Source organism: Dermochelys coriacea, chromosome 8 (assembly GCF_009764565.3).
Source record: "Dermochelys coriacea isolate rDerCor1 chromosome 8, rDerCor1.pri.v4, whole genome shotgun sequence".
NCBI classification, from domain to species: domain Eukaryota; kingdom Metazoa; phylum Chordata; order Testudines; family Dermochelyidae; genus Dermochelys; species Dermochelys coriacea.
In genome coordinates, this window is record NC_050075.1 from 45,947,185 (window position 1) to 45,962,896 (window position 15,712).

The window sequence follows — 15,712 nt, forward strand, 5'->3', positions numbered from 1 at the left end:
GCTGGGGAGCAATATTACTTCTTATACTTAACAATGACAGATATGATAAATTACAGAAGAAATGTATATTATTTATCATGTACATCTTTGTGACAATGCCACTGAAGAACAATTGTGCAATACAAGAAGAGAATCTTTAAAAAAAATCTAAACAATTAAAATAGTTCCATAAAGAAAAAAAACTGAACTAAATAAAAATGTGGCTGTGGCTCCAGAAGGCAAGCCAGAATGCTAGAAGAAAGCAACAGAGGATGTTGAGCGTTAACACAAAATCTCTTGTATCCTCATTGCACAAATCCTTTAACTCCTTCCACATTTGAGATAATCAGTTCTCTGAACCAAGCAAAGAAGACATGCCAAATCCAAAATTTTAGCTAACTGAGAAAGTTTTAAAAACTAAATCACATTAGTTAGGCATGATCCACTTTAGGGAATCTTTGTTCTTGTATTTTCAGTATCTCTAGATAGTATAGTTTAAAGATTATAGCTTTTTGTTTTCTAGATTTTTCCCTAGATTTTTCTTACACATTTAATTTTCCCCCAAACTGCTGCTGCTTCTGTTTTTAAAAGTGGTTTTTTTTTTAAACAAAACAAAAAAACCAACAACATTTCCTCTCTCTGGTACTTCTTCAGAATGTCATTACATCTGACCCCATGTTAAAGAATTCTTTAATCTAATCTTCTCGTTTATTTTACAGTATGATCTTCATTTCCCATGGAATTTTCTCTCCTTCCCCAAAACTCTTATCATATTTGTTTCTGGCACCTTCCTTGCTCCCAAACTTCTTTATGAATACAGTGGCAAAAGAAAACTTCACATTTTAGCAATGCCTGCATCTTTTCAATAAATGACCACTGCCATCTCTTTTAATAGGACTTATTTTCTCATTTACTACCCTGTTACCCCTCAAGTATTTGAACAGTTGTATCTTTAGCTTTACCTTTTGTACAATATTCTTTTTCATCTTGACTTTTGTTTTTTATTTTATTCCCATCTTCCCTTCCTCTCAACAGCTTCTCTATTAAAGTTTGAGGCATCATGTTGAAGGAACTACTGCAAGGGCTACTGCTGCCCTTGATAGACCTGTTCTGTGTTTAACCTGAGAACTTCAGTCCCCTATGTAATTCTATCTGGGAGTTTATATGGTACCAATCACTGTAGTATCTTTGCTCCATTAAGATCATTAAATAGTCTAATTACCTTTGGTTCTTGCCTTTTTCCCAGATCAGGTGTGTGAGTTTTATATTTATTCTTCTGGGAGGACACGGTCAAGGAGATGAATCTTGCATACATTCTTGAAGCGATCAAGATTCATTGTTGTCCTGATTTCTTGTGGAGGAGAGTTCCAGAGCCAAGGGACAGCCGTTGAGATTATTCTCTCTCCTGCTCAAGTGAGATTTATTACTTGTGATGAATTTCATTGTTCTCAAAGAATGCAGTAGGTGCTTGACGGAGAAGAAATCCCTCATTTAACTAGAGTTTAGATATTGAAGCCTTTGAAAACAAGGTCCCTGAATTTGAACCAGTGCTCAATGGGTAGCCAGTCCAGTGTTCCAAACATTGGGAACGATATGCTCACATGATCCTATGTTGCCAGTATTATTCCCGGGTTCAGAGCTGTAACAGGGCCCTTTGCCCGCCCCTCTTCCTGGGGCCCGCTGACTGCTCCAATAAAGCTCAGAGAGGCTTCCTGTTATGCAGCACCCGTGGCTTTATTTACACACACAGTTCTCCCACCACCAATGTTGAGTTATGTACAAGGCTTACAGGGTTAGTTCCCTCCTTCCCAAGCAGTCAGCCCACAGCCAGGATACTGCCCATTCTCCTGGCAGCCCCCCTTCATACTGGCTACCAGCCCTTATAACAGCTGGCTTGTCAGGCCCACAGGTGGAGCCAATCCCCAGGCCAGGCATCATGCCTGTTACACCAGCCCCAATCTATTTCTCTTGATTGGAGCTGGCTGAGCAGGGGCTAATTAGGTGCTTTTGCAGCAATACCCTGCTACAAGAGCATTGTAGCAGTCCAGCTTGTTGTTCACAAGAGTATTGATCCCTCTTGACTAGATGGAATACAGTATGATGAGGAGTAGTCTCTTGTCCAGGAATAGATGGATGAAAACACTTCCAGCTGAATTTGTGAGTTCAGCAGCAGTGAAAAGTGTAGGATGTCTACAAAGCTATAGCTTAATTTGTTGAGCACAGGTCAGACACTCTTGATTGAGGCTGATGTTAAAATTTTGCCTTTATTTGCAAAGCAATTCTCTCTCCCCACCAGCATCATTTCCATCTCATCTGGGCTTAGCTTAAATCAGTCACATTTCATCTAAGCTCTGACCTCACTTAGACAATGGGATACCTGGAAGATGGTGTTGTGAGCACCTGCTATGAGAGTTGGATGTCATTTTTTGTATTCTGGACAATTGTGGGCACGCTGCCTCACTGTCGGGTCCTAGCATACAGCGTATCAAATAGAATAGAGAGCTTTGCAATAGCTTCTGAAGCATACACCAGAGCTATACAACACTTTAAGGCAGATGGAAGATTGACTTTCCCAAGAAAAGTTGTTGGATATTTCAGTCAGCAGACTCAGGCAATTGTGATTGGTTATTCATTGTTTCATGCTTCAAGGACTTCCTGTTGTATGAAAGAACCAGTATGAGAAAAAGACTGGTGAAAAGGATATCTGGTTTTGGTTCCCATCACTTGGGATTGTGAAAAAACATTCTCGATTCAGGAAATCTTGTCTGGAAAGTGGTCCATCAATTCCTCCCAACTAAGTGGTGCTGGCATCTAGAACAGACAGAATCCAATCAGTGTAACAGTTTGGAAAACTCTGTTGGATGTGACTTATGGCTACTCTGATGGTAGAGAAGAAAAAGCTTTTTTCTTTGTGACACGGACTGTTTCTGACCACTTGGTTTTCTTTATTTCCCTTTTTATCTATAGCACATTATCAAAAACTCATGCTGACTTGTGGGGGTGATGAGGTAAGGATGGGGTGGATTCAGTGCAGTGAGTATATGCTTCCCAGTTTCAGAGAGTTTAAGGCCAGAAGGGACAATTAGAGCATCTAGTTTGACCTTCTGTATATCCCAGGCCACCAAATTTCATCCAGTAATCACTGTATTGAGACCAACAAATTAAGTTAGACTAAAGCATTTCAGTCCTCAGGACACTAATTTGTTGTGTGACTCAGACAGAGAACAGGAGACCCCGAGGTGCCACCTGTGCCTGAGACCCCAGCAATTGCAGGGAATTGATAAGGTAAGATATGTTCAGATGATCCCAGCAGGTGTTCCATGCTCCAGAGCAAGGCGAAACCACACCCATCTCCAGGCTGGTGGAGAACAGATGGTTACACACCAAAGTCCTGTGAGCTCTGACCTCTCAGCTATACAGGGATTTCCATTAGAACATTTTAAATGTAGCTGGATCTATGCATTTCCTAGGGAGAAACATATATAGATCCTCTTCTTATATAGGGGTGGGCTCTGATTTCAGCCTAGAGGAAGTAATGATCTGAGGAGGACTGACTTGCCAGTGCTAGATCTCATAAATGTTAGAAGCACTGTGTTAACGTTTTAAAAGAAATGCTCGTCTTAATTGTACTTTCACATTCTGGGTATTTCACAATTTACAAATGATGAGTCTCTTTTTATAAGAGACTTTCACAATTCTCTGCATAAATGTCATAGATACAACTTCACTTTCATTTCCCACTTCTCCTTTGGAAAGCTATTCCTCAAAAATTCTTCTGGCCTGTGAATGTATTTCAGTTTCTGTGACAGGAAACCTAGAAAAGCTCAAGTTTAAGGAGCCAACATGTACTTTCCTTGTGTAGCCACTGATGTATTTTGAAAGAGGTCATGCTTCCAGAATTTTTTTTCCTGTATATGTGGAAACAAATCCTTTTTATTGAAAACAAAAAAATAAAAATATGCAATTACATAATTTTGCACAGTATTGTTTGAGTAGGGGTTTTCCTGAGTTAACGCTACTGGCCATGTGAGAATCCTGAAGATGCAACATAATAATTAAAAAAAATTGGTTCATGGCATTTATGTTGCCCTAGCTGCTTATCATTTAAAGCTTTCAGACAGCAATCAATTTCACTGTGGTGGAAATTACTGCAAAATGCATTAAGAAGTTCACGCCTGTGGCAATGGTCACTGAAAATATTTTGGAAAGCATCCCAGAACTATAAGACTTTTTCCAGACATCCAAGAGAAACTCTGGTATGACTGAGCTTCTGGTCTCAACTTTTCTTTTATTAATATAGCAGCAAGATATTTTTGAAAGGTACATTTCAGCAGTTTTTCCTTAGACAGCCAAGATGCCCGGGCCATGGAAAACATTAACTACTGAGAGACAACTGTTAGAAGATCTCTCTCTCCCTAGCCTCATAAAACATCCAAACTGATCAACAGGGACACTGAATTTAATATTCATTTTGTTTTTCAATTTGATAATTTCAGATTACTATGTAGAAATATATCCTAATTTCTGCACTTAGAGAAAAACTGTTGAGTGATATGAGGAAAAAGAAACGAGTTGCTTACATCATCACTATGGGATTCAATATCCTGGAAAATAAGAAAAGGAGTACTTGTGGCACCTTAGAGACTAACAAATTTATTTGAGCATAAGCTTTCGTGAGCTACAGCTCCCTTCATCGGATGCAAATTTGTTAGTCTCTAAGATGCCACAAGTACTCCTTTTCTTTTTTGCGAATACAGACTAACACGGCTGCTACTCTGAAACCTGGAAAATAAGTAGCTTGAAGGATGTCCCTGTATGAAACTAAAAAGCATTGGAATAGGCCAATGCCCAACAAGCACGATTTTTTTCTTTCATCTGAGGATGAAAAAGATACCTTCAAACTACAAGTGGCATAAGTCATCAAATCCTCAAGGTCTTCCTAAAAACAAAATGTTTCAGAATCCGATCAACTAAGCAAGGGACTTCCTGAAAGAAAAACTCTAGTGGGCAGGAAAATTTGAGCCCTCTAACTTTGGAGACAGGTTTTGCAGGATAGATAGCCTCCCTTGCAGCTGAATGGTTCTTTTGTAAATATATACAGGTGGGGATCAAGTGATTGCCTTGCAAGTGTCTAAATATCCCTCAAAGTCACACTCTCTCAGCAGTGATGTGACTTTCCATGCAATAGCAACCAGGCCTGAAAAATAAGTGATGCAGTAATTTAAACATGACTTTCTTCATGACAGTGTCACTCAAGATATATGGATGTCAAAACTTTTAACCAGGACCTTTTAAAATTAAATCTTCGTAGACAATAAACTCTTCAGTGCATGGACTTTGTCTACCTCTTTCATTGCACAGCACCTAGCAAAATCGGGCCTTGATTCTGACTGGGGATTCTAGATTTTACTATAATAAATATTGAACAATAACAGAGCTTGTAGAGAAGGACATCACAAGAATAGGCAAGAAGACATAGAAAAAATATTGGTAGAACATCCAGTGTAATGTAGAAAACCATCACCCTGTTAGGAAGGAATCTAGGAGGTCTCCATAGTGTCACTTTATCCTTGTCAGGTCCTTTTCAGGACAATCTTTTTTGGCTGTCAAGTCTTTGAAGGTCCTTAGTGCATACTGGACAGTTTTTGTGTCCACAGCTTCTATATGCACCTGTTTCTGTAGATACTAAACGACCTGGGTGTGAACACACTCAAGTGGTTTCCCTATTAGAGGTTGAATCCATGATCATTACAGTTTGAATAGGTGGAAGTACAATCCTAATTAAAGATTATCTGGGCTGCCATCAGACTACAGAAGCTGGAAGTCATCCAACTGGATAGGATGCGAGTCCCTGAATGCTTGTTTCAACTGCTATATCAAGGTTCTCTGAGGCTGTTTCAGGGGGATACATGCTACAGGATCTCCAAATCCAGTTACAACCATGAGGGTCAAAAATTGTTAGATGGTCAATTGTAGTCACTGCTGGCTCTTACAAATCTTCCCTGCTAGACTGATGATTTCTTTATCTTGCCCTGGACAAGGCGGCTTTGAGATAAACATGTCTAGCAGGTCTCTTAAGTTTTCCTAATATCTGTGGAGAGCAGACTGGGACTCTGAGTGGTAACTGAGGCACCTTCCATAGTGGTGTCTTTGCTTGGCCAGTCATCCAGACAGAGAAACATATGCAGGTCATTAATGACAACCAGCAAACATTTTTCTGCAAAACACACTGCATCAAAAGACAAACCTACAAAATTGTAAGTTTATTCCCCTACTACAAACTTGAGATGCACATAGGGACAGTTCTAGTGGCTGGAGTGTATGTAAGCGTCAATAATGAACAGAGCCTGTAGCCAGTCACTTAACTTGAGAAGCAAATGATCGCAAATGCAAAGCACCTCAGTGCTGAGAGCCCACATGAAAGCACTAAGCAAATACGCTCAAGCATCGAGACACAATAGGTAAAGGAGGCAACAGACAAATGCTTACTGAACTACTAAAAGCACCAGTACATCCAGTGATCATGCCAAAGAGCTTGTAGCGCTGAAGTTCAGAAGGAAAACATGCACTGAAGTGTCAACAAAATGTGCCTAAGTGTTGAACAAAGCCTTGAAGAAACTGGACTAAGTGTTTCAATGCCAAACAAGAAAAAAGGGACCCCAAAATGCCAAAAGGCACCAATCAAGCCTGGAGAAGCTTGGAAGCAATGAATGGAAAAGTGCCGCAAGCACAACTGAGCTGCAAAATAGCTGTGAGGTCAGATGACTTGGAAAACAGACTATGGAACAATGGATAACATCTTCAAAAGCACCCAAATGATTTAAGATCCTAAGTCACCTTGAAATGGGGCTTAGACACTTCTCAAAATATTACCCACTAAGAATAAAAACAGGCTACAGGAGCATAGACACTTAAAGTCCAAACGCAGCTCCTATAGAGGCTCCTTCAGTGACCGCTGTCAATGAGGAACTGACTGGGAGGCTCTAGGCACAGAGTTAGCAACACATAGTGGCACGGTATGACTAGTGCTTGTGTATAGTGGGAAGAAGGGGGACTCGTGCATTAGAAATCATTGCCTCAGAGCGTCAACATCTGAAAGTAAGAGGAATTTCCCCCTGCTTTGGGTGGAGCTAGGCAGTGTGGGGTGGAAAGTGGCATCAAATGAAGAATGAAAATCTTGTAGTGATGGTATCTTTGAGGAATACAGCATCCCAAATCCTGCTAATCAATCTCAAGATAAGAATCTTGTAATTCCACAACTTTCTTCCTATCGCCTCACAATCAGACTCATCAGACCTTGTCTTTTCTCATTATAACACTTCTAAAATCCAGCCCTAGCCTCCACTGCCAAAACTTCCTTCAAACCACTCATCCCTTTTTTTCTGGATTTCTGTAGCAAGCTCCTCTCCTAGTCAAGCATACATTTCTCTTTTGTGCTGTGTAGTTTGCTGAGGTTCACAGACAGAATAGATTGGAGAATTTGACTGTCACTCACAAGAGAAATTTGTCCAGAGATAAGAAATCTCCTACAGAGCATCAGAACTGGGAATATACCCTAGTCCAGATTGGAAGCTCTGGTGAGATGAGAACTGTCTGCAATTACCTAATCACTCGTGTTAAAATGTACTGTAATTTGAACTACGCAGCAGCCCGGCTAGACAATTGGGTGGTCTTTCTTCAAGGAAAATCTAATTAATCAGAGGACTAAAATCAAAATGGTCATATGGAGTATCCTCTAGCACATACCATGTAACTCACAACACTACTCACAGGTTGAATAAGGCTTATAGTGTCACAATCTTATGAAAATATCGGGTTTTTCTAAGGAATTGTTGAACAAAGTCAACCCAAATGCTTCCATAGCAGAAACAGCATTACAATTCCAGCACAAGTTCCTATGTAGAAATCATTCTGATGTCCATGCAAGTCCTTAGAAAGGTTAAAAAAATATAGAGTGTCAGTGTACTATTAAAATACAATCAAGAAGTTACAAACAAAAAAACAGCATACTAAAAAATGTGAAGATGAAACAAGCCCACATAGGCAAAAAAATTGTAGCTGGCTCAACTAGATAAGTACTGCCAGCCTTATGCACATACAGTTCTTTACAAGAAAGAGGAGTATTGGGAAATGTTGCATTCCACAGAGAAAATATTTCTTTTCACTAATCTGGGCTCAACATGTAGTAGGATATAAATATTTTGTGCTCCACTTGCAGGAGAGCACTATAATGCATTTGTAAAGAACTACCCAGGGTAAGTACACTAATTCCACAATACATTAGTATAGAATGTAAAATTCCCAGACAGTCAAAGTTCTGGGCAGGAAACCAAATTCCATGATTTTTTTTTTAAAACATTGTGTCAAAACTTTCCTATTACTAACTTCTTGTACTTTGAAAAAAAAATTCCCCATTACACCTTAAAGTCCCTAGTTTTTATAGATATTGCAATGACAAGGAAATACAGCTGGAAATTTAGACTGTAAAAGTTCCATAAGAAAGAACAGGATTATTCATAATAAAACAGTGAGTAGTCACACAAATGCAAGTTAGAAAATGTCCACCAATCTATTGGTAATTATTCAGGTTTGAATTTGATAGGGAATTAGCAATATTTCAAGTAATGAAACAACCAATTTTGTGGTTTTGTACAGATTTACTGATTTAGAGCTGATTCCATAAATCTTACTTATGAGTAATCTGCATTTGTGTAGTTAATCCAATTAATCTCATTAAACTAAATACATATAATTATTTCTCAAATGAATAGGAAGGCCTTGTCTATGCTAGACAGCTTGTCAATAGGCCTATACCACCAAACCCTCCATGTGGAGAAAGTTTATACCCACAAAAAAAGTCTTCTTTTGATGGTATAGTTTATATCAGTTCCCCAAATGAAATATGCTATGCCAGCAAAAGGACTTTATTTTTTTTTTAAATTTGCTGGTATAACTGCATCTACACTAGGGGTTTTTCCAACATAGCTACATCGTTCTGGGGTGTGATTTTTTCCCCACATGCCTAACTGGGATAACTGTGCCAGGAAAACTTCTAAGTGCCAATTAGGTCTAAAATTTGGGGGAACCACTCACTATCATAATGTAAAAAAATAAAAGGTTAATATATATTATAAAGATATTGATAGCAAAAAGTAGGAAAATTCCCCCTGCTCATTTCCTCTGAACACCTAATTTTAATGATATTTTTTAGGCACATAGATAGATAGTATGAAACAGGGAATAGAGCTGATCAGGAAAAAAGATCCCGAGAAAAATTTTAAATAAAAACCTTTTTAGTTGTTTTCACAACATTTCTTTCTTCAAAACATTCCTGGATTTTTGTGGACAAACCAAAAATATTTCATTTTGGTCAAAACCTGACAATGTTCTATAAAAATGGATTTCTTTGTGTAAAAATTTTCATTTTGGCAAAAAGTCATTTTCAATTAATTCTAGTAGGCCATATGATTTTTTTTATTTACTACTGTCCATTTTTTAAAGTTTACATTCATTATATTTATTATTTCTTTTAATTTTCTTAATTCTCTAGCTTTTATTGCATTTAAGGAACATAGGAAACAACTACAAATTATCCAAAATTTTTACCAAAAACTATATAGCCTAGAAGCTAAAGTATCTGTTTTATATTGTCAATAAACTATATTAAACTACTATTGAAGTTGTTTTTATTTACATTTCTATTATCAACTGATGTGACTGCATATTATTCCCAGACAAAACTTATATTTCAATGGAATTAAGGTTGACTGAACATATCAGTTATTTAGACTACAATCCTTTACAGGGATGTTGTAATTAAAAACAAAACAAGTATTATAAATGCACAGTAAAGATTAAACTCAAAAGTAATCCAAAAATGTTTAGTTATGGAGTTACAAGTAGCCTCCCTCCTCCCAGTAACTCTTACCCATCATGACACTCTGGGGATGGAGAGTTATTAAAGAAAAAATTATATTTAAAAATCAGTTTAATCTAATCTGGGATCACAAACCCCAAAATGCCTTATTTATAATCATATGGTTATTGCAGTATTACTACAGATGACTTAAAATCTGCCCCCCCCCACATGCTTCTTGTACCTCCTTATATTCCTCTGCACATCACCTCCCTCAAATGGCATCACTCCCCAGCCTTGCTGAGTAGATCTGCTAAAATGTGTGACCTTTGAAAGGAAATATTTGGAAATAATGCTCATTTGTCTTTATTCTCCATAACCATAAGTTTATCTGTCAGCAATGGCTGGTGCATGGAAGAACATTATTCTTTACCCTCTGCTGAAAGAAAAACTTTGTTATGAAAATAGGAAATAACCATTAATCGTAAATAAAAGTGTAGCCTCCGCACTAGATTTCAATGAGTTTAAAGTATATGGTGATTTTGAAATGTCATTATTCTATTAAAAAGAAAAGGAGTACTTGTGGCACCTTAGAGACTAACAAATTTATCTGAGCATAAGCTTTTGTGAGCTACAGCTTACTTCATCGGATGCTGTAGCTCATGAAAGCTTATGTTCAAATAAATTTGTTAGACTTTCAGTTGCCACAAGTCCTCCTTTTCTTTTTCCGGATACAGACTAACACCGCTGCTACTCTGAAACCTGTCATTATTCTATTAAGATCATTCAGGAGGAGGGAAAAAAGGCCTTATCCCAGGTGCTAAATTTCTTAAAGAGACCATGTTTAAATTAATTTGAATTCAAACTAATTAACAGATGCACCTATAAATTCTCACAAGACACATTCTACACTCCAAAAGTGTTGTAAATCTGGGGAGGATTCACTGTTTTTCATACATAACAAATAAATCCTTTAAAGGAAAAATCTCAGATCAGCCTTTACTATGAACTGCAACTGTTGCCTCCACGATTTATCAATTTTCTAAAGCATAAAAAGTATTTTCTATGAATACAAGCACTGCTCTTTTAGTACAAAATATACACACTACATATAATCTTGTATCCCTCACCTGTATAGCCAGATGCCGTAGTTAGCATGAGTTCAACTGTGCAGGACTCTCAGGAAGTGAAAAATTACAGCCAATAATGTAAAACACTTTTCAAAATACCAGAAATAGACATAGTAGAAAGTCTGAAGGGCAAAGTACAAGAGTTCCTTAGAACTAGCCCGTTTTTACTCTTGCTCAATTATTTACACTGTAATCAGCATATTTGCCATACACAAAAATAAACGGTACTATCTATCTGCCCCAAGACACAATCTAAAGGGGCCAGACTGAGGATGCTCATGCAGCAGGAGGTGAAGACAGGCAGTACATATCCATCCTCACTCGCTGGTCCAGCTTAGCTGAACTAAGGTGAAATTGTAAATCACGCTACTGCTATTGCCAACTCCCTTAGGGGAGGAGAACCCCTTTCATCTCTAGGGCTGAACTATTAGGCCCTGCACACTAATGCAAAATGGGGGTGGGCCAGCTTCTCCACCATTGCCCCATCCAGAAGGACAAATCTCAAATCAAGCCCTAACTGTAGCTTGTCCTCTCTTCCATGCAGTGATGGAGTTGAGTATTAGTCTATCATCTGACTGATGCAGAAAGGCACCCAATAAAAAGCACCATTTAAGTGATTTAAATGAAGGAGATGTGGAATGTACATACACTATACAGAAGATAAAGTCCTTATGCAAATTCTGGAGTCTAACCCCTCAGGTGGTTTGTGCCTGTGAACTGTTAACTTGACTATCCCCAAAATTAACTCAGTTATTTTAAAACTGTTTTTAAACCATTGAGAAACTTGTTGGTAAGCAGAAAAAACCTATACATGCCATAAATCCTTGTTCACATTTTGACCTCAGATGCCTAAAGGTACTTGATCTGTTCCCACACTCTGGCATGCCCTCCCACAAAGCACTGGTGAAAGCTGCTGAGGCTATTTGTAAAGGCATATTAAAATGGCATCTCTTATGATTGGATTCTGTTATGAAAACTGAAGCTTACTGACCATGTTAGTTCTGTTGATTCCCATATTTTTCAGTAATATTTTGATTTAGATGGAGTTTATTATGTGTGGCTACCAATTATCAATTTTATTTTAAATTTCTACAGCTGTTAACAATAAGACTAAAAGAGAAATACTCTTTTCTTTATTCAAGGACATATCAACCTTAAGAGTGAAAAAAAGAAAAACATTATTTCCACTAGGTTTACTGCTAGATTATTACAGCAATTAAACTTTCTAGTGAAGTTCTGTCTGTATCAACTTATTTCCAGCTGCAAAACCAGATGTAAAATCATCTTTATACATTTTAATTTGATTATTTTAACTGGGAGTAGAGTATACAGAAACAGATATTTTGGCAACTGGCTACTAATGACCTTCCCTTAACTCTTCTGAGCTGTTCTTATAATACTTTTCCAATGGCATTTAGAAGAAAAGGTAAGCAACTGAATGTTTTAAATGGTTGCTCAGAACTGTAGTTGGGGGCACTTAGTATCTTCTGTACAGGTTAGGGCCTAAAATAGTCCTTCAGATAACACTTCCTGTGGAGTCCCTTCCCTCCTGGCCTTTGCTTCAGACTTCTTCATCCTAAGTGTACTGCACAGAGCTAAGTAAGTCAATCTGTAAAACAAAAACAAAAAACCACCACTCCACCCATTAAGGCTTCTAATGTTACAAAAAATCTGAAGTATTTTTTAACCCACACTTAGGCACTGACATTTAATAGTGACCCCAGGTATCATTTATACTTTGCACTTCTATAGCACCTTCCATCCAAGGATCTAAATGCCTGCTGTAAACATTACTGAGCCTTGTATGTGAGGTATTAACTCTGTGTGCAAGGTATTAAGTCTGTTACAGATGAGGAAAACAGAGGCAAAATAAGATTAAGGGGACCCCATCAACGTGATATTGCCAGTTTTTTTTTAAAAATGTTCTCAGAAGTTTCAGGTGCTATTCTTCCCCTGAACGCCTCCATTTTCATGGCTTTACGTCTTTTTGTGAATATTTTATCTCCAGCACAAACAGAAGGGAAAACTGATCAACTGACTGGTGATATAGGGGAAATGCTGAAAGTGACTAGCTCAAACAGAGAAAAGGAAATACCTTTATATCACAATACATCTTTATGCTGTGGAACTTATTAGCACCAGACATCTTTGAGGATGTCTTAGTAGGATTTCAGAAAGGATTAGCCATCCACAGCTATATTAGAAAGGATAAAAAGTAATACGAGGGATATAAATCCTCATAATTCAGGGCATGAACCATGCACTATCCAAATGTTCCCATATGATTAGGTTATTCCATATTTGTCTCCTATTGGGTGTATGCATTTCTCTAAAGCAGCTGAATTGGCCACTCTCAGAGACAGGATACTGCACTAGATAGAACATTGATCTGATTCAAGATGGCAATTCCTATGTTCCAATAACTATATACAAAATGCTAATATATGCACCAGTGGTCAAGATGAACAAATTGAAAAATCGAAGAAAAATACTTCTCTATTATAATGAAGTCTGGTTTACATATAGCAACAACAGGTCACAAAATTTCATACAGAAGGCTAAGTTTTAAGTTCTGCCCCTTGAACAGTCTGACCAAGAACATCAACAAATCACTGGCAGAAATGGGAAGAGAACCCGTTTTTCAATTCATAGCTCTGGGTCTTAACCACAAGATCATCCTTCGTCCGTGTAAAATTTTAAAATCATTGTTCTGACTTCATTTTCTACTTGCTACTTTACTGTTGGATAATAAAATTAAAACGGCAGTGCATAAATAGGACACCAAAACCAAACTGCTTATGTGCATATTTTTAGCATTTGGAATATGTCTCATGAGAGGTTAGGTCTCTAGTAAAAATTATGCACATTCTGTACAAGCAGTTTTCACTTGCAAGGATAACTTGGGATTTTTTAAAGAAATATTAATATTTGGCCTGATCCTGCAAACACTAGCAAGTGCAATGCTTACAACCATAAACAATATCTTTGAAATCAATGGGAGCGCTGCCATAAGCACAATTCTGGGCACTGCCATCTCTTCAGAGAGTTTGCATTTGGGAGCCAAATCATTTTATGTCACAGAGACATGGGGCTCTGTCTTTTCACACTGTAATTTAGATGACCAGAAATTCTGGAGTTTACCCTATCACACACATGCCACAATTTATATTTAAATTAAATTATGTCCCCATCTGGCATAACAGACGTATACTAGCAGAGAGAGTGTAGTTACCCTTCCAGGCCTCTGAACATTGCCTTTAGTACATGAGGTACGAGTCTTTAAAAATGTTCTTTTCATCTCTGACCAGATATGCCCAATTGACACTGCAGCAGGGATGAAAGCCTCTACACACTTAGCAACTCTTGGTATGGTAGAACAAGCTTTCACTTTCATGGAGGAAGACCACCAGGAGTTTGGATACCAGGATGGTGGCCTCATATACATAGATATACGGAGCCTGATTGACAGGGGACCCAGAGGAAGGAAAGACGGTCCAATGATTAGGGAACTATCCAAGACCCAGGTTCAACACTGAGGATGGTGGGTAAGGAGTCCTAGGCAAAAATGGACTATAGCACCACAATGCCAAGTCCAGTGACTAATGCTTAGTGACAGTATGAACAGTTGCTCTATTGCAAATTTCTGCAAAAGGAACCTGTCTCAGACAAGCTAGGAGTATGTTTTTAAGCCCAGAGGTACTGGTTTTCAAACTGAACAACAACAATGCTCAATACACCCCTTGATCCAGCGCAGGAAAGTATGTTTACTAATACCTTACACCTTTCCCTGTGGGCAACAAATAACCGGTTAGATTTTCTGAAGGGCTTGGTTCTGTTCAGGTCTTCACAAGGTCCTTTTCACACCTAATGAGTCTAAGTGGGATTCCCCTAGGGAAGCATGGAGCCTGAGGACAAAAACAGGGAGGGAGATGTACTGTGACAGATGAGTATCTGAGACCACCATAGGCATAAAGCTAGGGTGAGGTCTCAAAATGACTGTCTTTACGTACTACTGTATAGGATGGAGACGGCTCTATTTTCTCTGAGGGATCTCCTCCCAATCATCACACATGTGCCACTCTTCTTGAGGAGGCAATGGTGCCAGTACTGACACTCATCTGAAACATAGGGGCTCTTGAAGGCCAAGGAACCGGAGATGAGGCAAGTGCCAGGAAAACTATCTGCACTATGGAGCTGCCTCTGGTGCTGGAAGGGGCATCAGTACAGATATTATTATTGGTGCCAAAGTAGGTGCCACACTAGTTTTGGCAGCAACGAGTAAAGCTTTCATTGACACCTCAATGTAGGGCTACATTAATAACTGAAGGGGCCCCTACATAGGGTCCTTCCAGGATGATGGAAAATCAGTTAGGCTTTCCAGAGCAAACTAGAGAAGCTATCATGGTTTGTTTTGAGGGAATCCAGTGCTCCTCAAGAATGTTCCAGATGGATACTGGTGATGAATACTGCCGCGCAGAGTCAAGCCGTGGAGACGCAGCCAAAAGCTTTGATGGACGCCACCCAGTCATGAAGGGAAACAGATGGTGTCGGAGGCTTGCACAGCAGTGAGCTGTCCACGTCACTCAGCACCAGAGCCTCAAGCTGAGGTGGAGTACGTGCCAGAGGCAATATCAAGACTGGTAAGGAGTCTCCAGAAGTTTCATGCATCATTGGAGGAGGAAAAGATTTTTTTCTTCTCCTTGGACCCCTTTTATGGATCAGAATGCTTCCCCTTGTCCTGTTCTTT

At 38.7% G+C, this 15,712-nt stretch overlaps 1 protein-coding gene across 12 annotated transcripts in view; it reads right to left on the reverse strand.

The window, feature by feature from the left end:
• DNM3 (dynamin 3) overlaps window positions 1-15,712 on the reverse strand; it is a 307,097-nt gene that overhangs the window by 118,087 nt on the left and 173,298 nt on the right. The window lies entirely within an intron of this gene.